Consider the following 26,618-nt stretch of genomic DNA (forward strand, 5'->3'; position numbering starts at 1 on the left):
CAGGGCTTTGGTTTCCAACCTATGTTTATTAGTTGTCTGTTATTTAATTGTATAAAAATTTAACATTTAAAAAATTTTTACATAAAATTGCCTTTTCTCATTATTATAAAGGAATACTACTGTAAGGAAAACTACTAATCAGAGGCTTTATTCTTCACATATAATTATTGTGATTTTTTTGCCTGCAAATTATTTCCATCTCTTTTCATATATTTATTTATCATCCAAGATTATAATATCACATTCTTTCAAAATGCATTGAAATAATCCCCTTTCGAAGAAGTGTAGGGGGACATGTAATTTTTCAACACATTAACTGTATCTGTAGAATCATAACCTTCATGTTATAGGCTTTGAATCTGTTATTTGGCCTTCTACTGCACAGGCTTCTCTTCCTGGCTGTGCATGGAGTGGATTTCTTTGCTCGAAGAAGCTACAGTCTTATTTTAAGGACTAAGATGTTAGGAGTATCACATTAGTTTGTCATGACCCGAAGACTAAAGCTTTCACACCTTTTTAGCTCCTCACTTATATTTTCTAGACAAGAATGATGCATGCAAAGAGGGTGAGCATGAATCTAGTGGTTCCCATGATTTGTAACTTCACAACATGCATCTCCATCCTCTAGTTTTCCCACATTTTCCACTTAGACACTGATAGTTCCTGTTAAGGTACATATATGTGTTTGAAGTTATATGTGACTATATTAATACAAATATACATTTAAAATTATATTGTGGTCTACTTTACATAAACACACATGTGAAATGTATGTACCTATGTTCACAGCTTTTCTTTAAACAGGACACTTTAGAGAAGGCATTACCATCCATCAATGTCAAGGAAAATTCTTAAATGTATTCAGAGACAATAATGAAAGTCTTACGGGCACACAGCTAGCCAGTTTGACAGTGGTCAAGGCCTGATAGCCCTTCCATCAGTCTATACTGTAACTGTGCTTTTTTTTTTTTTTTTTTTTTTTTTTTTGGTACCAGGGATAGAACTTGGGACCTAGTGCTTGCAAGGCAGGCTGTGGAACCACTGAGCTAAATCCCCGGCCCTGTACTCTGCACTCTATGGACCGGGGTAGAGTGATATGAGGCCGATATGAGGCTGTTATTGGGTTTGAATAAACTCCTTAATATCTCTAAGTCTTTTCTCTGGAAACAATACTACTACTCACAGGTTTGGTTTATTACAGTCCTTCATCATTTGTTCAGTAATATTTGTGAAGTTCTAACTCCCCAACCTTTTCAATGTTTCCCATTTCCCTCTCAATAGTCTGAGCTCCACTGTGCAAACAAGAGGATCCTTACTTGCCAGCTCAGAGTCTTTTTTTTCTTTTTTTGGTACCATGGATGGAACTCAGGACCTTTCGCTTGCAAGGCAGGTGGCGGAACCACTGAGCTAAATCCCGGGCCCTACGTGGTAAACATTTTATTGGGATGTCTTTTCTCAATCACTTTATAAAAGTCTCTAAACCACTTTGAATGTTTAAATCCACCATCACTCACTTTAGAATCACTCCCAGACCCGATCTAGGTGGAAGTGACTGTTCTCCCTGTATGTCTTCGAGTGCCATTATATATCCTGTACATAGCACCAGAGTCTCAATGTAGGCATTTTTTCATTCAAACTTATTATTTTCTATTTGGACATATTTATTGGACACAGTGTGATAGTATGATACATGTAAACTCAGGGAAATGAACATTTCAATCTTCCTAAACAAAGAAGCTACTGTGAGTTTGATTTTGTTTTTTTAAGTTACCTCCGTGAGAGGGAAAATTGTATCTCTGTAACTTTATGAGGCTCTGGACAGGAGAGTAGTTGCTAGAGTCACTACTGAAATAATTTTCAATAACCTATTTATGAAACCTTCAAGATATTATACCATGCTCATAGATAGCAAGTCAAGAAATGTAATAAAATGAGGAAGGATTTAGGTGAGGAACAAGGAATCTGGATGTATGAAATGATATAACAATAAATTTCAGATCTTATAAAATGTTGCCTAATTTACAAATGTCATTTGGACTTGTTTTTAAGGGCTTAGGTGTGTGATAAGTAATCAAAATTCATTTAGACTCAGTAGAATTCTTTTTCCAGCGTGAATTCATAGTTTCCCGTGGAAACACTGAAGGCTGGGGCATCTCCACTTACTTAGATCTCAATCTTTTGAGAGGATTTAAAATGTACATTTAATTTTGGTTGAAAAGAATCCACAGATTTCTGTGTGTTGAGTTCACTTCATAACAAAAAACATGTGCAAATGTACATATTTATTTTGTCCTCTATAAAATAGAATGAAACACTTAAATTTATTTGTAAGATCTGACTATAAAATGATTTAACAATACAAGAATGCAATCCATCAGTAAACACCACATTGCTTGAATATTCTAGATTATTTGATAACAGAAAACACCTCTTCTGACTCTCAGATGTACAATTATCGTGTAGCTTTCCTGTCAAATCTGCTGGCAGCCCATGATATCCTCCTGCTGAGTGAGCCGTCTGATTGCCTCCTTGAAGACATCTTATTGTTGATCACAATTTAAGTCAGTGTATTATTAATTTTGTGGGTAACTTCATTTGGTTTTGTTTTTGTGTCGTTTCTTTTTTAAATTCTCTGTAGCATTTCCATGAAGAGAGCCAAATGGAGGATGACAAAAACATCTTGAGCAATAACTCCACAGGTGGTCCTGTTGAATGTTTCCTTCAGTATTTGCTGAGAAATTATGTCATTTTCAGTGATGGAAAAGTTATTTTTTAAAATTGAGTTATCATTTCCACAAACTATAACAGTTAGCTCCCACAAATAAGACCCCATCTGTGAGTGATCTAATTCTGTGTTCAGTTCAAGCAGTAGTAAATGGTCCTACTTTTCACAGCGTGAATATCATCTAAAAAACACATATTTGTTTTTGAATTCATAAGACAGAAAGAATATTCTGTGATTCTTTTTACTACTGATAAAGGACGTTTTTATTTTCACTTGGAGGTCAATGGTAATGGCTAGGTTTCATTTCATAATTCGTAAGAACTCTGAGAGTAATATCTATAAGATAGAAAAATCTATCAATGAAAATAGAAGAAGGGGCCAGGGATTTAGCTCAGTGGTTCCGCTGCCTGCCTCCCAAGCGCAAGGACCTGAGTTTGATCCCTGGTACCAAAAAAATAAAAAATAAAAAATAAAAGTAGAAGTAACTACTGATAAAAAGTTAAGTAATATTAAGTAACAAGTTGAAGTTGCAGTCAAAGTCGTTTTCTATTTGTCAATTTCTGTTTGTCATTTATTTCCAACCCCTCATCCTCGTTGTATAGACATTTCTCCCCCAACATCAGCTAGTTTATTTTTATAATGCTGAAAATTGAGGAATTATGTCATCTGATTATATAATTCTTGCCAATCAAGTTTGAACACATTTGTGACATTTGAATTCATATAGACATTTACAAATAAGTAGTATAAAACAAAGGTAGAGAAGAATATCAACATCATGCTATTAAAGCATTTATAATATTAAGAATGAAATCTAGATCTATTGTTAATCAACTCATGATCCTGGAAAATTATTTAGTCTCTGTGTCAAAGTTTTATCATCATTAAAAAGATGTAGTAGTGTCAGTAGTTGTGAAGAGTTAGATATCTGAAAGAATTTTATAAGATACAATTGTACTTGAAGTGTTTTATTTTTACATTTGTTATGTCTTTACTCATACATTTTTTAAAGAAAGCAGTGATCCAGAAGGGATGCATGATTCCATTTACATTATGTTAGTTAAACATGGACAGCTCCGGTGTTTTACCACTGCTGGGTATAGAACCAAGTATGAAGGGAATGTTCACAAGCCATATATCCAGCCGCAGCGAATATGCAGACAGTTTTATTTGATTAACAAGATTACTTAAAGGGTGACATACCCTATTTTAATGTTGTTACTTAAAACTCATTTGAGAGAAGAGAAAAACTATTACTCTTGGCTTAAATGATAACTGTGGAAAATGTTTCTAACATCTCTAATTTTCTAAGTAACTAGTTCAGTAAGTCTAACATAAAAATGTTCTGCTGAATAAGAATTATATTAATGAAGATTAACACTTAGTTTTCATTGCAATTGATGCAGTGATACATTTTGCAGGATGTTCACGTTGATCATATCAAAATATAACCTACAATTTTTTTTCTTTAAGGCAAAAATTGTATTAACCAATTACTTATTCACCTTGTAATTTTGAGCATCAGACATGAAGTATCACTCATGTTTTCGTGATTGGTCGGATTATTTTCTCAGTCACTATTTTCTAGAAAATAGTTCTCTCCCTTACACAAAGGTACCATATTGTAATACAATCCAACACCAAAATTCACTTCAGCATTTAATTCAAAGGAGGACAAATGAAGCAATTAATAACCAAGGAGTTTCTGGTCTAGTGTTAGTAGAACTGTCCCAAGAAAATGTGGTTGAACTACTTGCAGAACTTGAAGTTGAGATGCAAAATTCTTCAGAGAACACACATTTTTGTTTGTTGATTGGTTTGTTTTTCCAGTGGTGGTTTATGTGTAATACATGTTTTTTTGTTTTTTGTTTTTTTGGTACCAGGGATCAAACTTGGGACCTGGTGCTTAGCGAGGCAGGCGGTGGAACCACTGAGCTAAATCCCTGGCCCTCCAGTGATGGTTTAAATTCGAGGCCTTCCGCATATTGGGCAAATGCTGTATCCATAGGACACATTTTTCATGACGAGGAAGGCTGGTTGAGTGAAATCAAATGCATTGAGAAAAAGTAGAAATGCAGGGCATAAAGTCTTGATCTTGTTCAACTTCCTCTTTCCAGTTGTTTTGAGGATTAGCTATTGGGTTGTTCATTGCTATATTTATATTTAATAAAATTCTTTATATTTAATAAAAATTCTATATTCTTCAGTGCATTGAATGAGTAATACACTGATTTTCTGTGACTTGTAACTAAAACTCCAGTTAATATTAGTTCTAAAATTTTCTAATATTTATATGGAAGAAGAAAAATACTATTTGAAATGGAGATATGTAATTCTTTTTTATGTAGAAAGTGATTCCCAATTATTTAGTAGACCTAATAAATTAACAGTTGGGATTTCCACTGTGAAGACTTATGTATAAATAGTGGTATTTTAATTAAGAAAATATTGTTTATTTTTTAAACAAAGAAAATATCTGAAGAAATAGTAACTGAAGAAATATGTGGAAAGTTAAATTAAAAATTAACCACTATTATTGATAGAATAATATCCCCTCAAATTCCCTTTCTCTTCCTTGACACCTGAATATTCAATTACAGTGTCAAAAGTTCACGAAGGCTTCCAGTAGAAGTAAGGTGACTTGTCATTTGACCTCCAGACTCTGATCTACACACTAAGATGATAAATTTGTGATGTGTTAAGCAACCAACTTCGTGGAAACTTCTTATGGCAGAACATAAACACAGCAAAATAGTTCAAATCTGTACGTGGGGAAAGCTGAAGTGTAATGTGTTCAAAGGAAATCTGTTTCCAAATAATCAATGATAAAAATTGTTTTCTTTAACATTCTAAATAAGTATAGTAACACATTTTTATAGAGTGTAGTAAGAATACAGTGATAATGGAATTTGAACATTGACTTCACAGAGATAGATATTTTAATATGTGATGTCAGTGAAATTATAGCAGTTGGAACCCAAAGGAAGGACACATAATGTGGGCTTAGTGGAGAGAAAAAAAATGGGGGTATACAGAAAAATAAAAGGTGATGAAATCATAGTGTATTATATAAGTAGAATGGGGTGTGAAAGTGTAAACAATATGCAAAAAGATTCAATGTTTAAATAAATCATGACAATCAGGAAATAAGAGAGGTTCAAAATAAGTGTATGGCAAGATGTTGTGCCAATATAAGTACAACAAAATTATTGAGGCCTTACATTTCCCATATGATTAACTCTTGGAGTTTTGGATTAATTATGTAAAAGTAAAGGGAACATGGGGAAAAATATTTGGTTGCCATCAGTACCATATGAAGTTATTCAGTTTTCCTGACAGTGAGCATTACATTCTAACTTCTATCTGCATTTCCTAAGAATCACTAGCGCTCTGTGACATTTTATCTATTTAAAGAAACTAAAGGCACCAAATTCATGTGTTTATGAATCAAGGCATGTAATTATAATTGCAAAGACTTCTATCACATTAGCTATTCTGAACACTTGCAACATCATTCTGGAAACACTACTTGCAACAGAAAAATAGCAACCCGCTAAATGTACCAGTCTCAAAATACTTGAAGAATGCCTTTTAAGAGAAAGATACATTGAAAAAGAAATTATAGAGAAGATAAACTTAAATGACAGTTTATCATCAATACTAACTGTAACACATTAAACGAATTTATATATGTTTTTTAGGTATCAATAAAGATGACACATTGGGAAGAAGAGGACGAGGTGGAAAGGGGTGGTGCGGAGCATGGCAGGGCTCCTGCGAGGTCCTGGCTGGTACATCCCCATCTTGGACTTTGTGGAGCAGAAATGTGAAGTTTTTAATGATGAAGAAGAAAGCAAATTGACCTATACAGAGATTCATCAGGAACACCAAGAACTAGTTGAAAAGTTGTTAGAAGGTTACCTCAAAGAAATTGGAATTAATGAAGATCAGTTTCAAGAAGCATGCACTTCTCCTCTTGCAAAGACTTGAACATCACAGGATCTTGTATTTATTAGGCCATTTTGCAACCTGTGCTGGCAGCAGAAGATTTTACTGTCTTTCAAACAATGATGGTCCAGAAAAACATTGAAATGCAGCTGCAAGCCATTCAAATAATTCAAGAGAGAAATGGTATATTACCCAACTGCTTAACTGATGGTTCTGATGTAGTCAGTGACCTTGAACAGGAAGAGATGAAAATTCTGAGGGAAGTTCTTAGAAAATCAAAAGAGGAGTATGACCTAGAAGAAGAAAGGAAGAGAAAAAAACAGGTATCAGAGCCCAGTACAGAAGAAGCCCTAGTGCATACTAGCGGAGCTGCAGAAATGAGTAATTCCCAAGGGGATGGTGAACATTTGGCACAGCCACCTTCAGAAGTTGAGATGCATTTTGCTAATCCATCAGCACAACCTTTGGCAAGAAACACAAAAATGTCGCCTGAAACATCCTCTCTCCCACAAAAAGGCCTGATGATTCCTGGGTTAGAACATACACGCATGGAAGGACGAATAGCAAATTTGTCAGCACTTGGAACAGAAGAGCTGCGACAACGAGAACAGTGTCTCAAGCAGAAGGGAGATAAGTTGATGTCCATGAGAAAGGATATAAGAAGTAAGCCGATCCAAAATTCAGAAGAGAAAGGAAAACATACTGGGGAGGTAGAGGAAATGACAGAGAAGCCAGAAATGACAGCAGAGAAGAAGCAAGCATTAGTAAAGAGACAAATGCTTGCAGAGAAACTTAAAGAAGAAGTTATTAATAAGTAATTTAAACCAACTTAGCGAAAGTCCAAATTTTCTTAAAAATAAATAATTTAATCTTTAAACCAAGATTAGTTTCAAGTAAATATTGACTTTTGCAAATGCAAATATTAAGCTCATTGTTACTATGTTAAGCATTTGATGTGAAGGATAGCAGGGAAAACAGCTGCTTTGTACTCATCAAGTTAGTACAAACTTCTGGTCATGTTTTCTTGGGGAAAGAGCAGCATCCTTCTAACTTGGATACTTATTATTTGTGTCAGGCCACAATGTGTTATGTACCAAGGATATAGCCATCCGCCAAATTAGTCTCTACCTCCACAGTGGTACAATAGCACTACAAAAAGCAAACTATTAGAAAGGAAGTGCAGAGTACTATAAAAGGGCTGGCTAGGCCTTCTTGAGCAAGTTGTGTTTAACCTGATTGGAAGGCATGAAAAGAATAGTTTAGGTCTTGCAGCAGGAAATACCACCACATAAACATATATAACTGAGGAATTAGGAGTATATATAGAATGAGTAGAGAGGGTTAGCATATAAAATTCAAGATTGAAGAGGTACTAATCATGCAGGGCCTTATAAGAAATGTGAAAAAATTTAAATTTTATAATATGGGTAGTGGGAGATTACATGATCACAATTATTTTCATTTTAAAAGATGTGTGGCTGCTGTATGCACTAGTGGGTGGAATAGAATAGTTGTGGCTGTGTCAGGTATGAGGCAATCCAAAGAATAGATATCTTGGGCATTTACCATTACTTTTAAGGTGAGCCAATTTGGACTTGAAAAAATAGAGCAGATACTTTGAAAACAACAATTATGTTTATGCAAATCATAAATTTTATTCTTTTAAAATGCAAATTGGTTTCATTTATGAAACCAATATATGAAAATTGGTTTCATTTATGCTACTAGTTTAACTTGCTTCATTGAAAAGAAAGGTTTGTGTTATCCATTTGTTTCTGTTTGGAAGAATCTGTTTGGTTTATGTCTTGTACTCTGAGTAACAACTTTGAAGAAAATGACGCACGGTGTAAAAATTATTATCTTATTTGATTGTGACATTTTATTTTGTTTTTTCATAAAATAAAAATTTAAAAGATAGGGGGCCAGGGATTTAGCTCAGTGGTTACGCGCCACCTACCTTGAAAGCCCAAGGACCAGAGTTCGATCCCTGGTACCAAAAAAAAAAAAAAAGAGTAAAAATTTAAAAGATAATAGGAAATGAGATCGTTCTCAAATGGAAAGTGGGTCAAGAGATAGAAGGAGGTAGGAGGAAGGAGAGGGAAAGGAGATGAAAAAAGAATTAAGATGTGTTCTGTACATGTACCAATTCCCCACAAAGAATGTAAACATGATGTACAGTAAACATTACTAATAAAAAACTGAACTTAAAAATAAAAGATATGCAGTTCTGTACCCATCTAACCTCCAATGTAGGGAGAAAAGTATGCAGTTCAGGGTTAGTTAAAGAAAAGAATGAGTCATACAATGCATCCTCACTCCCTTACTTACACATGCCTTACCACCAAATCAATAGGAGCTTCTCATTATAACAGCTAGAAGTTCTGCAGCCTTGTATCTTATACAGTAAGTCCCTGACTTGAAGTAGTCCTTTTGCAGGAGGATGTTCATAAGCTGGATTCATTCATGAGTGTGACAAAGTGAGTCTTATACACTCTGACACACACATACAATGTAAAGCACAATAAATACACAGATAAAAAGAAGAAGCGACCTCTACCATCTTTTCACCTGGGTCCAATCTCTCAATTATTTTCCCTTTTGTTTCCATGGTTATTGCTTTGCACTTCCTAGCAGTCCCCTGCACATCACCACTGCTTTTCCTCTTGCTTCCAGACACCCTGGGGTCTGATGGAGCCCTATAAAACTGTGCATTATCACACCGAACACTAAGCACACAGCAGCACAACTACAGCAATGTCAGGCAGACATGTCAGCTACTTCTGGATTTGCTCGCATCTATGAATGTTTCTGATGCAAGGTTGGTTGGTATATGTGAAAGTCTGCAACCTGAATGTTCGTAAGTCAGGGACTTGCTGTATAGAGAGGTGATGATGAAACTTTCAGAGACCAGTTCCCAAACTGAAACCCCAAACCCACTTGTATTTATCGCAAAGTGCAACACTGCAATTAAACCTGAAAACAGGTTTTAGTTTAGAAAAAAAAAAAAACATTAACTCTTTTTGTCTTAGAAAAACAACACATGTACATGCTTTTACCACCACTAAAATTAACCCTAAAATTAAAACCATTCAAACAAGAACAATGCAAGGAAAAAAACTACAATAATATTCAAATACTGTAGAACATGCAAATACATTTTAAATACTTTTTTTGTTCAAAAGTCAGATTGTCCAGTTTTGCCTTAACAAGGTCTTTACATTTCTTGCTGCTCTGCATCGCTTATACCTGCCCCCAAACTTACATCTGCCTGATCAATGATCTAAACATAAATGTTATAATATTATTTCCTTTAAGCTTCCAATTGTGAGATATCTATTTGATTATTAAATGGCTAACATAGGTTGACATATAGCTGAAACTGACCCAAGGTTTAAAAAATATAAAGGACATGCATAAAATTGAAAATCATTCTTTATGAAATCAAAGTTTATATTCAGGGGCATTCTCTGAATGATTTTTTACTATATTTTTTGCTGGGCAACTTCTGCAAATTGAAAAGGACATCATGAATAGAGAGAAAGGGAGAGAGAAACTGAGAGAGAGAGAGAGAGAGAGAGAGCACAAAATGCTGTCCATGAGTAGAAGCTTCTGTACTATGGGCAGGAATAATGTGTTATCTTTATTTTTTAATTTTTTCAGGGTATTTATATCTTTATCATCACTCAGTAAAGCAAGCTAGTGCACATTTGTATACCTTAGGTCGCCTTAAAGTATTTCTGAACATATCAAATATAAGTTATTTTTAATAAAAAGTTACATGAAACATTTCTGTGTTTTAATCACAAGTTTTGCTTGTCCATTTAATGATAAAAATGCAACATGTAGAATACTAGGTTTCTTGTAGCTAAAATAAGCAAATTTTGTTTTGTTTTGGTATCCTTTTTTAACTTTATAGTTATAAGGGGATAAAATGCAATTCTAAATTAAACTTCATGGTTGTCCTGTAAATAGAAAAGGGTAGAAATTTTGGTGGAAACAACAGTGGATATTTTGGTTATCTTTAAACAGATTACAGAAAATTATTCTAAAGTCTTATAAAAGATCTACACCCAGTAGCAGTACTTCTCTATTTGTTTCTTTTTTTGGTACCAGAGTGAACTCGGGACCTTGCGCTTACAAGGCAGGTGGCAGAACCACTAAGCTAAATCCCTGGCCCTCTACTGCCCTTGTTGTAGTATCTTTTAGTTTTACTTTCTTTAGGACTCTTTATATCAGTGGTGGTAAAAGTATGTACATGTGTTGTTTTTCTAAGACAAAAAGAGTTAATGTTTTTTTTTTTTTTCTAAACTAAAACCTGTTTTCAGGTTTAATTGCAGTGTTGCACTTTGCGATAAATACAAGTGGGTTTGGGGTTTCAGTTTGGGAACTGGTCTCTGAAAGTTTCATCATCACCTCTCTATACAGCAAGTCCCTGACTTACGAACATTCAGGTTGCAGACTTTCACATATACCAACCAACCTTGCATCAGGAACATTCATAGATGTGAGCAAATCCAGAAGTAGCTGACATGTCTGCCTGACATTGCTGTAGTTGTGCTGCTGTGTGCTTAGTGTTCGGTGTGATAATGCACAGTTTTATAGGGCTCCATCAGACCCCAGGGTGTCTGGAAGCAAGAGGAAAAGCAGTGGTGATGTGCAGGGGACTGCTAGGAAGTGCAAAGCAATAACCATGGAAACAAAAGGGAAAATAATTGAGAGATTGGACCCAGGTGAAAAGATGGTAGAGGTCGCTTCTTCTTTTTATCTGTGTATTTATTGTGCTTTACATTGTATGTGTGTGTCAGAGTGTATAAGACTCACTTTGTCACACTCATGAATGAATCCAGCTTATGAACATCCTCCTGCAAAAGGACTACTTCAAGTCAGGGACTTACTGTATAAGATACAAGGCTGCAGAACTTCTAGCTGTTATAATGAGAAGCTCCTATTGATTTGGTGGTAAGGCATGTGTAAGTAAGGGAGTGAGGATGCATTGTATGACTCATTCTTTTCTTTAACTAACCCTGAACTGCATACTTTTCTCCCTACATTGGAGGTTAGATGGGTACAGAACTGCATATCTTTTATTTTTAAGTTCAGTTTTTTATTAGTAATGTTTACTGTACATCATGTTTACATTCTTTGTGGGGAATTGGTACATGTACAGAACACATCTTAATTCTTTTTTCATCTCCTTTCCCTCTCCTTCCTCCTACCTCCTTCTATCTCTTGACCCACTTTCCATTTGAGAACGATCTCATTTCCTATTATCTTTTAAATTTTTACTCTTTTTTTTTTTTTTTTGGTACCAGGGATCGAACTCTGGTCCTTGGGCTTTCAAGGTAGGTGGCGCGTAACCACTGAGCTAAATCCCTGGCCCCCTATCTTTTAAATTTTTATTTTATGAAAAAACAAAATAAAATGTCACAATCAAATAAGATAATAATTTTTACACCGTGCGTCATTTTCTTCAAAGTTGTAACTCAGAGTACAAGACATAAACCAAACAGATTCTTCCAAACAGAAACAAATGGATAACACAAACCTTTCTTTTCAATGAAGCAAGTTAAACTAGTAGCATAAATGAAACCAATTTTCATATATTGGTTTCATAAATGAAACCAATTTGCATTTTAAAAGAATAAAATTTATGATTTGCATAAACATAATAAAAATGGTTATATTTCCAAAATTGATAAAAAGATTTAATGAAGTCTCAATGAAAATCCAACATCATTTCTCACAGATCAGAAGACAATCTTTTTTGTTTTTTTTTACTTAAATTCTTTGGTACATTGTAGGTATACAACACATTTACATTTCTCATTGGGATCTTGCACCTTTACATGATGCATCTTGGTTCTTATTTTTTCCCCATTCCCAGCCCTCCCTTCACCCCCTCCACCCTTCCCTATTTACAAAGACTTTATTTCCATTTTTTCCATTTCTCAGCATTTTTCCTTTTCCTTCTTTCCTTTCCCCTGCCCCTCCCACTACCCCTACCCCTTTGGACCTTTTCTTCCTATTTTGCATTATTGATTATTCATTCTAATCATTGGTACATTTTAAGTATAGAATATAATGACATTCATCATTGGAAATTTACACCTTTACATAATCTCTCTTGGTTCTTATTTTTCACCCTTGCCCAGCCCTCCCTTCAACCTCTCCATTCTTCCCTATTTACAAAGATTTTGTTCCTATTTTTCCATTTTCTCATATTAATCCCATTCTCTTCTATCTTTTCCCCTACCCCTCCCGCTTCCTTCCCCTTTGCCCCTTTTCTTCCTATTTCACATTACCTATTATACGTTTTAGTCCTTATTTACCCTTTCAGTTTCTCACACCAGAGAAACTATTCAGTATTTATACATGTGTGTCTTATTTATTTCACTTAAGAGTATCGCCTCAATGTGCATCCATTTAGCTATAAATGTCTGTAATTTCTCATTTTTTATGGCTGAGTAGTACTCCATTTTATTAAAAAAACACATTTTCTTGATCTAGTCTCCATTTGATGGGCATTTGGGCTGTTTCCAAGTTTTAGCTATCACAAACTGTGCTGCTATGAACATGGGTCCACATATATCACTGTGGTATGATTCTTTTAATTCTTTGAGGAAGATCCCCACCAGGGGAATAGTGGGGTCAAATGGGACTTCCAGTCCTAGTTCTTTGAGGTATCTCCATACTGATTTCCACAGTGGTTGCATCAGTCTACACTCCCACCAGCAGTGGAGCAGGGTTCCTCTTTCCCCACAGCCCCACCAGCATTTGTTATTGTTTGATTTCATGATAGCAGCCATTTTTTCTGGAGTGATGTGGAATCTCAGCGTTGTTTTCATTTGCATCTCTCAAATGACCAGTGATGTTAAAATTTACAAAAAATCAGAAGAGACCCACAATAGCAAGAGCAATCCTGAGTAACCAGAGCAAAGCAGGTGGCATCACAGACCCAGACTTGAAGTTATATTATAAAGATACAATGACCTAAAGAGCATGGTACTGACACCAAAACAGGCATGTGTACCAATGGGATGGAACACAAGAAGCAACAGCCCGAGGCACATTGGGTTGTTTGATCTTTGGCAAAGGAGTCAAAACACACACTAGAGGAAAGACAGCTTCCTTTATTTAAAGTTCATTTGGTTTTATTTAATCTATGGATTATATATTAGTTTTAGTTGAGGGAAAGCTTTGACAAGGAGAACAGAGAGCACTAAATGCATTTGAAAGTGATCGCTTTTGTATTGGCTTTTCTGTCAGTAGAGTTTTTGTGACTGTAAGTTACTTATATTCCATGATGGTTATAAGAGTTACTGATTTTTAGTTTTAGTTTTTAAATTATTTTCGTAAGAGGAGTGATGTCTTCCAAACTCGGTATGTGTCAGACTAGAAACTTAAAATCTCTTGTATTTTTCAAGTTAAAAATCAATATGTATCTCTGTTTGTTAGTAGTTTGCATTTACCTCAATTGCCTGAGAAATGAGATGAATCTATTATCTATTGAAGCATGCCATATACAATTTTCACCAGAACCTCTCTATGCATTTTAAAGAAATATATGCTACGTGAGAAGAGCAAGTCATATAAGATTTATTTAATTAGGATGTGTCCAAGTCATAGTGTGGATAAGGATTTAATTACCAATTTAATCTTGGGGTTCTCCATACTGTTGAGGTATGCATATTCTAGTTCTCATCTAAGTAGCAGGAATTCAGGAGTTAAAAATTTCTTATTCTTTTGCTTTTTTATCCTTGGAAGCTGGAAACAAGAGCTTGTATTTTATTAAGGAAACATGAATATGCATGCTACTAATATCACCAACTATATACTTCATGTTGAACATTTTTCAGGATTAATAATGCATATACTCTTTGTTAATTCCATTTCTAAGAAGTGATCATATTAATATGTTAGCACCTGTGTAAAAAATTTATGTGAAAATATATCTAGAAATGATTAGAAGCAGCCTCAAAATTAATGTAAAATTATTTGCAAACAATCTAGCATTCATCCACAGCAACCTTCCACAGTAGTTCATGGCAAACTCTACTCTTCAAGAGAAAAGCTAAAGTTCAGGAAGATAAACGATGGTACTGTGGAGCCTGTAATCTGCTCTCATTCTCTTAATCCATTACATGATGCTGTTTTCTCAAAATATTTTATTTAATCCTATTATTTAATGGTAAATTGATTTTCTTTTCTCTTGACTTGATTTTTTAATTTTAATTTTGTATGACAAATTATATGCTTGCAGTACACAAAGTGATATTATGACTCATGAAAAAAGTTGAATAAACTAATTAACATATTCTTTACCTCAAATATGTATTCTTAATCTACTTCAAATTTCTTTTTGTACATGATAACATTCTAGGTATATATAATTTCTGATGAGTGGTATTTAGGAAAGAAATTTCCTTAGCATCTTTTGTCCTTGTAATGCTTAGATTAACAATGCTTTACACTTTGGCAAAGTAACATTTTATTTGACATTTTCAAAGAGCAGAGATAGTCCTTTGCCTACTAACCTTTAAAAGAGATGAAGTGTACACTTGATGATGTCCTTCGAACCAGTGCAATCTTTTCAACAACGACCCCATCTCTTTTAATCTACTCTCACCTTTACTCTGAACAAAGGTGGTGTGTTTTTGTATATTTGTAATACAATTTTCCCATAATTTTCACAACTGTTACGTTATATTTTTATTTTGTCCTCTGCCGGGACCTCTCATAATGTATTTTAAGGCAGAAACAATTTCTATCTTAAAACACAACACATAAAATGTATTAAAACAGATTATATTACATAGATTTTACTTATGATAAGGCTTTATTTACGTTATATTGAGTCAACAAGTTGTCTTAAGTGATCATAAAATGAAGTGAAATGATAATTCTTATTTAGATAAACTGGGGATAATGACACAGTTTTTTTTTCTACACAAGTTAATATGAATCTTAAATTCAATCTAAAAACCACTTTACAAAGTATCACTTTCTTCTGAATTAAAATTTCAAATTAAGCACTCTGGACCAAAAAGTTTAATATAGATTTTTCATTAGAATTTTTAGAATATTAACTTTTGAATGCTACACTCAAATTATTAGGTCATAGTAGAGAAAAAGTTATAGGACAGTGGGATTTTAAAGTTCACATGTATATTGTCCCTGAGATAAACAAGAGCATTTAGCATCACACTTCTGAAATAACCCTTCTGTGTTCCTGATACTTTTTGAAGTCAAGGGAACATTATAAGCAGACAAGGACTGGAATAGATGGATAAGTATTACCTGAGGGACACTGAGAACTGGGAGAATTAGTATTGTCTGTAGAAGCTGCTTTCTACTGCTTATGTTAAGTCAGCTATTTCTTGAAATACTGGTCATAAAATCATGATGGAACAAAGAAAGCTAATGATGTCACTGCTTTGTAGTTTCACCTGTAAAACCCCCTACCTGCAATAAATGAGTCCAGACCAGGACACTGTGAAGTGCTGTTCTTCTGCCAGCTACCATGAGACACTTCAGTGATTTCCTGATCTGGCCCACTGACACTGGACACTGAGATTTCTTGCCTGGCCACCACCTCCTGGACCTCCTGGTGATGAATCCAGCCCTCCATCACTGGGCATTCTGAGTTCCCCTATCAATTGTACTGTGCAGCCAACTGCTTTATCCACTTTTACATCTCAATTCATCCTACCATTTTCTATTAATATTCTTTTTAAAAAACCTTATCTCTCCCAAGCCATCTCTAAGTGCTTTCTTCTTCTACTTGTTAAGCTATGGCCTCACCATACCTGGGCTGTGGACAAGACAACAAGCCAATAACAATAATAGTCATAGTAACAGTAAGACTCCTAAGAGACACAAGGAAATTTATTATAAAATATCTTAAATGAATATTTAATGAACATTATCTTCAAATTTTGTTTATTAAAGTAGAAGCTGAACTAACAAAATGTGCCTGATTGTATATTCCAAAAGTGACTAGAATGACTAGAAGGTATATTGAAATATGATTTCCAGGGTCAAAAAGACAATATATCATCCCTCAACCCTCCCATCTCTCTGTCTCTGTGCATGGCTGCTGGTGCTTAGAACCCACACCTTATGCTTTGATGAAACTCAGGTCCTAGTGAGAAGTTGTGCATAGTTCTTACACCAGACATTCCTAGGACAGTCTCAGTTGATAGGTGCCTCAAACACTGGCAAGTTAATGAGAGAATCCTCAGACATTTCCACCTTCTAGCCTGTCACTTCAGTCCCTTCACAAATGATAGACAGATGCCCCAAATAAAGTTTGTTACTTTTTAAACTACAGTTATTTTTTTTGGGGAGGGTAATTGATTACTCATAGGAACTAGAATATAGAATAATTGGCATTCTTGTCACTTTTTAGTGTCTCCAGAATATAATAAACTCCATAAAGCAAGAATATATTTATTCACATGTGCTCAGCCTATAGTATATACTAAATAAAAGTCAAACGAATTAATGAAGAGTATTTTGACTAAACTGCATAATTCTGAAACCTAGAATACCATTGATGCCTCTTAGAGATTTTCTTGCCACAAAATGCCTTAAATATTTTACTAGAAAGTTGCTTTGGTAATTGTATGCATGAAATATTTCATAGAATTCAGGTAAATGATTAGTAATCATAACTAATAAACAATGCTATAAGAGGCTCATAGATACCCTGCTGTTATCTCTCCATTTGCCTTGGAACATATTTTCTTCTCCAGGAAGCCACTCTCGGTCCTTTTTCTTTTCCTAACCCTCCTGCAATGGTTAATGTTGATTGTCAACTTTATTTGCACAAAAGATTCTCGGGAAATTAGTAGAGCATACTTCTAAGTGAGTCTTAGTGGGTCATGAGGATGTGACCTTTAAGATCATACTTGAAATCTAAACCTTTCCTCCCCAGCTTTCCTCCTGTTCTCTTCTTCCCAGATGTTATGAGTTAAATACCTTTCTGCTCCCACATTATGATGTTTCTGCCTTGGAGCCAGCTGACCATGGACTGAAACCTCTGGAACCATGAGACAAAATAAATGTTTCCTGCTTTAAATTGAGGGTGTAAGGTATTTTGTCTCTACCATGGAAATCTGACTAACATACAAAAATATTGATAAAAGGAAATGGGGTTATTGCTGTGATTATACCTGATCATGTGGTTCAGAAGCCTTGGCAACTGATTTGTGGGAAGAATTTGAAAAAAATTAGAAATTTTGGCTAAAGAAACTATAGAATGCTATAATCAAGAGAGTTTGTTGATTCTGGTCAGAGTTCAGCAGGCAAAATGCTGCTAGGAGTGCAGAAAGTAGACTGTGCTCATGAAGTTTCAGATGAGAATGAGGACAATATTGAAAATTATGACCAGAGGACACTCATGCTGTATTCAGTCAAAGAAGTTGTTTATATTTTGTCTATGTTCTTAGACATTTCTGGAGTCTGCTTTTAAAGGCAAAAGACTAATTAATCTGGTGGGGAAAGTTGAAGGCAACTCAATGTTCAGGTTGTGGCATAGGTACTCCTGAATGGGTTTAGCCACATTTACAATGAAAATCAGGAGCAAAATGTAGAGTGAACAAATTAAAAAATCTTATCACTGTGCAGTGAAGAAGTGCATTTCAACCTGAAGCTAAATAAATTACAGTTGCTGAAGATAATGTGGCTTGAAAAAAAAATTCAACCATTTTGCACCAGGACAATAGAAAATATGCCTATGAGTATCTCAGATATAGCCCAGAACCTACATATTTTAAGCTCAAGTATGTAAAAGTGTGAAGTTGTTTGAAAACCTTTGGTTTCAGAAGAGAGCTTCAGTGTACCCAGCTCATTCAGCACCTCCAGGGGAGGTGTTTCTCTGAACTCAGCCATCCAGGCACTCAAAAGTCACAGTACCTTTGTTCCAAAGGGGCCCAGAAACTGCTGACGTGGGCAGCAAACCTTGGTGTCATCCACATGATGCTGTTTTGCAGGCATGCAAAATGTAAGAGTTACGGGGTCATGGAGGTTTCTACCCACATTTTACAGGAAATCTCAAGGCCACCTGTCATGTGATAGGGCCTGATTCCCTTCTAGGAGCTTCCAAGAGTGTGCTGCTGTGTGAAGGTGAAGCTGGAATAGGCACTCAAGGAAGTTGGAGATGTCAGAACTGTAGAATGTCTGTGGAGGGGAGCTACAGGGAACAAGCATTGCTAGCCAAAGTGGGAAGCCATGTGGTCCACCAACAGCAAGGCCATAGAAGTAGGGCTGTGTAAGTCCTCTGGAGCCCATATCTCACCTCAGGTTTCCTCAGATGTGCAACATGGAGCTATATGATTTGAGACTTTCCCTAAAGGGTGTCAGTCTTTCTTTGGTTTGATTGCTTCCTATTCCTTTTTTTTTTTTTTTTGGTACCAGGGATTGAACTGGGGACCTTGCACTTGCAAGGCAGGTGGTGGCACCACTGAGCTAAATCCCTGGCTCTCTAGTCCATTTCTTTCTTGTGGATAGGGAGTGTTTACTCTGTGCCACTGTATCTTGATATTTTTTTTCAGGTTCTCTAGTGCAAAAGTGTGGCTTGAGTTTCAAAGAAGACTTTAGACTTGGACTTTTGAGTAATACTGAAACTGCTGAGGCTTTGGTGGAAGGGTTAATGCATTTTCAGCTGTATATGGGATTGTTAAATCATGCTAGGTGAGTTATAGCCTTGCTATTGTCTCTACTTGGGAGATTAAACGTGTTGACAAGTGATGAACTTGTGATGATTAATGCTGATTTTCAGCTTTTAGTAAAGCACACTTCTGCATAGATCTTTGTGGGTCACAGAACTGCAACCTTCCTCTTTGGCTTTTGCCATCCTCTACCTATCCAGATGCCGTGAGTTGAGCTGCTTTTCTCTGCCACACCATGCCATGATGATTCTGCCTTGGAGCCCGCTGATCACAGATGGAACTCTATGAAACCATGACCCAGAATATACCTCTCCTGTGACCCAGAATATACCTCTCCTGCTATGAGTGGCTTTGTTCCAGCAATGGGAAGCTTACTAATATATCTCCTAATGCTTTCCCTAGTTTTTTAAAACTGTCACTACTTAAACCTCTTCACACAGCTAATACTTTTAAATGTGTTCACATTTTCCTTGTGGTTGGCTTAATTGATTTAACCTTTTCTTGCAAATCATCTTTAAATATTTTTCTAATTAAGAAGACATTAATGACATAAAAAAGGTCATAATGATTCTATATGTCTCCATTTTGCTATCTCAATCACATAACGGGCTTCTCTGGGAATGAGATAAATTGGGCATCATTAAGATTTTCAAAGATTTAATGTAACACCCTGTGTTAGTTACTTTTCTCTCACTACTGAGACAAAATATCCGAACCCAAAGTTAAAGGGGAAAAGGTTTATTTGGCTTACAGTTCATAGAGGTTTCAGTCCATAATCGATTCATGGTGGTGGAAGACAGCAGAAGCAACAAAGCCACTTGACAGCATCTTTCTGCCCCTTTTATACCATTAGATTACCAGGATTGGGGCAGTGCCACACCGATCATCACGTGTAGTGGTTTAGTAATCACACACCCTTTATCCCAGCATCACACACTCTAGGTTCAGCCACCTCCCAAAAAGTCCTACACCTATGACCACATGAGGCTTGAGGGAGACATCTATATCCAAACCATAACACCCCCCACTTCCAAGCCTTTACCTCTAAGGTGACTTTCTTCAGGTCTATGTAAAACATATGTTTTGTATCATTTTATTGGTGAGTAGTCAGCCTCTACAACTGCTCTCTTTGCTTCTTTAACTTGCTCATATAGTGTTGTCCTTGGCTAGATTTAGTTATTATTCTTTCACCTGACCAAATTAACCCTATCACCAGGTGGTTTCCTGTGGCAGATATTTCTTAAGTTTAGGGAATACAAGAATGTAATTACTACATTGTGCTGGAAATAACAGTGAAGCTAATGTTAAACATCACAGTTCCTAGAAATGTTTCATACATCCCCAGGGAATGTAATTTTTCACTGCCTACTTGTTTTCTTAAACTAGCAGTCCCTAGTCATGTTTCTGGGGTCTTCTTCTCTGTCAAGCCCCAGGCCATGAAAAAAATCCTATTTGTCTTATTAAGAAGAGCACTTTAATTTTCCTTTTCCTAAGCATGTACCCAATAAGCTCTGTATCCTCACCTGAAATCAACAAATTATGATTATTGTTCCAGTTTCAAAAAATGAGACTTATTCTCTGATGTTTAAATATTTGACCAATACCGAAAAAGAATGTTTACAATGGCTTTGACCAAAAAAGTTTCCTTTTAAAGTAATTAATACCCTTTCTTCCAGGTAAAATGAATGCCAATTATGTCATTAGTGGACTATAGAAATTTATAACCTATTTCAAGTATTCTGAGTGCAGAAAATTTGAAAAGTAAGTGACTAGAATATAAAGATAAATTTAGAAAGCCTCTGGTAATTTACTTTGTGATCCCTTTTAAAACAGGCATAGTTGAAGATGCTCAGTGAATAATAACTGATGAAAATAATTAACTTAATTGCTCATCAGCCACCATGCTAACAAAGAAAAATATATTTTTCAAGAATTTCCATGTATATGATATATATTTTAAAATGAGATAATTGTACAGTTTAAAATAGAAAACTTTTTATGCATTTAAGTCAGTGTAAAAATGTAATAGAGTATATATCCTGGGTTTTAAATACTTTTACATTCTTATATTAATATTTTTATGTAAGAAATAAGAGTAGAACTGTACAGACTTCTGGCTGCTAAATGCACCAAATTAGACCATGGATCTAACCCCAGAAATTGCCTTGTAGCCATCAGAGGGAGAAATCTATCACAAAGTGGAACCAGGTGGATAGCTTTTGATCCTCAAGACATAAAAAAGACGACCTTAAGACCATAACGTTAAGTGAAGTCAATCAGACACACAAACTTAAATATCGCGTAACTTCTCTTACATGAGAAACACAAAGTGTAAATAATTTAAAAAATAAAAGATGAACAATAGGAAAGAGGGAGACAGATCTCTTGTAAATGGGAAAGGATTCCAGAGATGCAGTAGTACAGGAGGAAGGAGAAAGCAAAAGGAATAAAAAGAATTAACATATATTACGTACACACATCTACCACCTCAGATGAAGGTAAACATGATGTACTGGAAACATGTACTAATGAAAATTTTAAAAGGAAAAGCTTACTACTTTTCACAACCCCTATCCTTGTACTGGATTAACAACCCCAATATACTTTCTATAAAAGCTGTTAATAACATATATTTGGATACGGTAATGTTATTTGTAAAATAGAGCATTAATGATCTATCAGTTTTCAGACACTCTTTCTCTAGTTAGAAGGGTAGATGGCATGGACGTATTTATAACAAAAGACATTTGGTCATTAATATCTATAATGTAAAATGGTACTAAATATACATTTATCAATACCACTATATATTGAAAAGGAAGAAGAAAAGACATGACTTTATAAATTTGAATGGTAATTTGTTAAATTACAAATAGGTAGTCTTTACAGATAGAATTTACTCCTGAGAAAGCTTCTTATTGCCCTGAGTGAAATGTCTGAGCTTCCTGTTGCACCCATGTGTTCATTTTTCTGTATATGCAATCACCCTTCTTTCCTTGTTTCTTATCTGCATCTAATTCCTCCTGAAATGTTCTATTTTCTGACCCAAATGTCATTCCTGTTTCCAGTGTATTCTAACATCTGCTTCTCTGTTAATTCTCTTCATCATCATATCTGTTTACAAGTCTCTTATTAACTATGTACTTCTAAAACAAACAAATAAAAATAATATTATACCCTTCTTTCTCTGTGACTATTGCTTTGCTCTATGTTCTTACTCTGCTAAACTTTTGAGGGTACTTTGCACTTACTAATTGGCTTTCTCATACTCCTAGCCTTTCTTCCACTAAGAATAGTTTTCATCTTTCTTGTCTATATCTCAATAGACCTTCATGTAGGACATCAATCCTCCACATCACCTAATCCCAGGATGAATGGCTCAGCCCTAACTGAAAATCCACAGGATTTGGTACTCTAGACCAATGCTTCATTATCAAACTCTTCCCTTACCATTCTTCCAAGACACTGTGTTTTCTTCCCTTTGCAATCAGAATAAACCTCCTTTGATGTGCTCCCAGTCTGTTTCCCTCCCTCCTTCCCTTCCTCCCTTCCTGGTACATGGTAGTTCTATTTTCAACTCTTTGAGGAATATTCATATTATTTTCCATAATGCCTGTATGAGTATACATTCCCACCAAAAGTGTGCAATATTTTCTTTTCTCCACATCCCTGTTAACACTTGCTACCTTTACTTAGCTGATACAGTCTTATGGGACTAACATTGTAAATGCAGTCTATCACTGATTAAAATACTGTTACATGGTTCATGACTGTATATAAAATATCTTCAGAAGTATAAAAACAAAGTAAAGGTTGTAAGAGTTGGCAGGCTTTATACTATTGGTTTTACATAACATTTCAATCATACAGACTGGAATAAGTAATGATTCTATTTAAGTTCTTAGGTTAGGCATCAGCACAGCTAATATTGATTAATAACCTAATAAAAATTTAAAATGTTATTTTATCACACAATTAAAATATGCAACTTATTGAATCTGCAATGTATTGACAGATGATATATTTGACTGCATTGACAATGAAGTACTGTACAAAGCATAATCTCTATGGTTGCTTTAAACATCTAAATCCTTGGATCTCCTAAATATTCTCATTTGTAATTTAAATAGAACTAAAATATAAATTGCATGTAAAAACATAATATCTCTTTCTTCTCTCTCTCTTTTTCATAAATCCTATTTCCATCCTAGAACATTTTCTTACTGATCAGAATAATGTTACAATCTTATGACGTAACAACAAATATATTTGACATTGACAAATACTATTTTACCACTGATTTTTCCACCTAACATGTAACACAATTGCATCTGATTTATCAAGGATACGCTTAAATACTTTATATATATATATATTTTAATGTTCTCAATTTTATAGGATAGTATATATAGCTGCATATTTATAATTATGAAAAAGAAGATAATAGAATTGTCTGTAATAATGTAAAATATAGGAAGTTTATAAATTACTATAAAATATATACCTACTTAGGGCTCAATCAATTCTCTGAAAGAAGGAAAAATTGCCTGCCAATTCTGTAGGTAATAAAGCATGTCTAGAAATAGTAAAATAAATCACCACAGGAAGATGAATTGTAGAATGAAAGGTGAGAGAACTTTTCCTTGTACAACAATCAGGAATTCACTGAACAAAACAAATTATCCCCTGTCAGCCATTTGAATAGTGGCCTCAGAGAAATAAAAGGCTTTCTAAATATAAAAGTATCTATAAAATTTATCTAGGCATTTTGCACATCAGATAGCACAATAATAAATTTCATACTTCTTAAGCTTATTTCGAATAAACTTTCATTGCTTTACCAACTTTATTAAGATAAAAAGATAATAATGCTTTTTTTTTCCCTGTGAGAGCATTTCTGTAAATTTGATTTATTCTTGAGTAAATGGGTAAACATTATTTGGAAGAAAGAACTCATTGTGTTGGGGAGGTAGCTGCAAGGTGAGCTAGCTGGGAGTTCTGGGACCAAAAATGCAAGATCCACCTATGTGTGTTTTATGTAGTTAAAGAAAATATGTTGAGATCATCTAAAATTGCAGAATGTCAATTTCTTAAAGAATGTTCTAGAAATACACTGGGTGACTACGTTTTTATAAATGTAGTAAATAGATTGCCCATGTAGGACAAAACGTAAGGTTTCAACAATCTTTGCATGAAAAGATCAATGGCCCTTCATCTCACACCATTTTAGAATTGTTTCTGATGAGTTCCTTCATTTTTATTCTGCCAGACCACATTTTGTCACCTTGGGGAATGCTAAAATTATATTTTAAACCTCATTAATAGAAAGAAGTGAAGTCAGGCTTGATTCATAAACTAAGCTCACTGGTCTAAGAGATTCTCCCACATAGCTTTGGATTGGCTTGTGCCATGGCAAGCATCCAGTCTCTGCAAAATTGATCTGGGTTTTCTGCCTCAGATTTACGTTGACCTTAAGTTCTGTAGGACTCTTGAACTGACAAATCAATTACACTGCTCCAAAATCACCTTGGCTTTCTCTGACTTTACCCTCCTTTCCCTCTTTTTATGCCCAAATGTACACCAGCAGCCAGACAATATACCTTGAAAACCCAGACAGGGTGTCAGCCAGCCATGTCTCTTTTGAACTAAGAATTCTAAACTCAGAAGAAAGCAGATAAATCTCTTGAATTCTGTAAGTTTCCGGCCTACCTTCTTCCCTGAAACCACAGGGATTAGATGCCTTTAAAATTTGTTGTCCAAGCTAATACTTTCACACATTTACAATATGATGAAAAACATAATACATATGTAATACTTTAGGATAAACAGACAACCATTAATTTTATGAAGACTGATTTATCAGTATCTCAACCAGCTCTAGGATTTACTTCTTATAAAAATCATGAAATCATATGTTGCATCTGTTTTAAATATTTCATATGTATTACCTTCCAAAAATATGTGTTTGAGTGAGCACTCTATGCCTCTGTGGTTTCCTGCATTCGTCTACTCAATTCTGGTTTCACAGGGGTCAAACAGAAAAATGACTAAATAGTTTATTAGCTCTTTTTCCTTGATTAGCAACTTATAAAAATCCACTATCTCTTATCTTATATACCTGTATTTTAAGTTTAAGAAACATATTTTTGAGTTTCTTTTATCATAATTGGAAATTATTCATTTATTCCCACATTTAAAATAATTATAATTGCTCTCTCAAAAGAGAATTAAGTACATAGGCGATACTCAGAGAGCCTCTAAGTCAATATTATGGTTGAGCAGAATGATTTTACCATGTCTCTCCTCTCTCCAGTAAAGTATCTGATAAGTACCTTCATTGAATGGTATTGAATTTACACCTTTGATCCTTCTATCAGAACTGATTATATAGTATTTTAATACTCAGAACAATTTTCATCTAATTATTACAATGACATTTATTAGAATAATGTTCCTTGACATTTACTATAAATTGTACTGTTTAAATTTTGTTCCTAGAACCTTAAAGAAATAACCCCAACAAAGTACTTGCTGTCAAAGTAAATTGCATGTACTGTACTTGTACTTTGATTAGTTTCACAATTTGTTTCCTTATTTTTTGAGTTTGATAACTTCATAGGGGAGCCTATATACTAGAAGAATAGTTAGGATTTATATTGAAACTGGCATTTCTCTGATCAGCTTCTGCATTGCTTAGAATGTGGCCATGTTTTTTATATATATTAATTGTAAGATGACTTTGAACTTATCTTTGCAGTGTAAAATACAGGTAAGATAAAACTTTAGAATTCTAAATTGCTCTCAAGGAGAAATAATGAAAAGCATCCCAATTGACCATATATTCACTCTATGACATGATTTTAGAGTTGATTTTGGTTGTGGTGTTGCTCCTCAAAACAGGCAATAAAGCTTAAATTAGTCCCTTTGTTACAGCAGTATTCCCAGGATGGTGGCATTTTGAAAATTTTGTAAATGCTTTTTTTTTTTTTTGCAGTAGCAGGGTTTCAAAAAGAATCTCATGAATTTAATGAAAGCTTTCTACATAATTAATAATAAACTACATAAGCAATTAAAGTCAGTTGCATACAGGAGAAAGAAAAATGATCTGAGGTCGTAAGATCTGGTTTCCAGATAAGGGGTTGTTTTTTAATAAACACAAGCGATTTTATCTGATGAATAAAACTTGATCATATTTTCTCTGTACTGCTTAAAACTTTAAATCTAATGCTTATCTTCATCCAGAGGGTAAACATATTTATCAAAGTGAATCCTAT

At 34.7% G+C, this 26,618-nt stretch overlaps 1 pseudogene; it reads left to right on the forward strand.

The window, feature by feature from the left end:
• The first annotated feature begins 6,442 nt into the window (after positions 1-6,442).
• Positions 6,443-7,506, forward strand: LOC101716617 (cilia- and flagella-associated protein 36 pseudogene; annotated as a pseudogene).
• Positions 7,507-26,618: the final 19,112 nt, after the last annotated feature.

This window comes from Heterocephalus glaber, unplaced genomic scaffold (genome assembly GCF_053883595.1).
Source record: "Heterocephalus glaber isolate CG9 unplaced genomic scaffold, H.glaber_assembly_v1.0 deba00001555, whole genome shotgun sequence".
Classification (NCBI taxonomy): Eukaryota; Metazoa; Chordata; class Mammalia; order Rodentia; family Bathyergidae; genus Heterocephalus; species Heterocephalus glaber.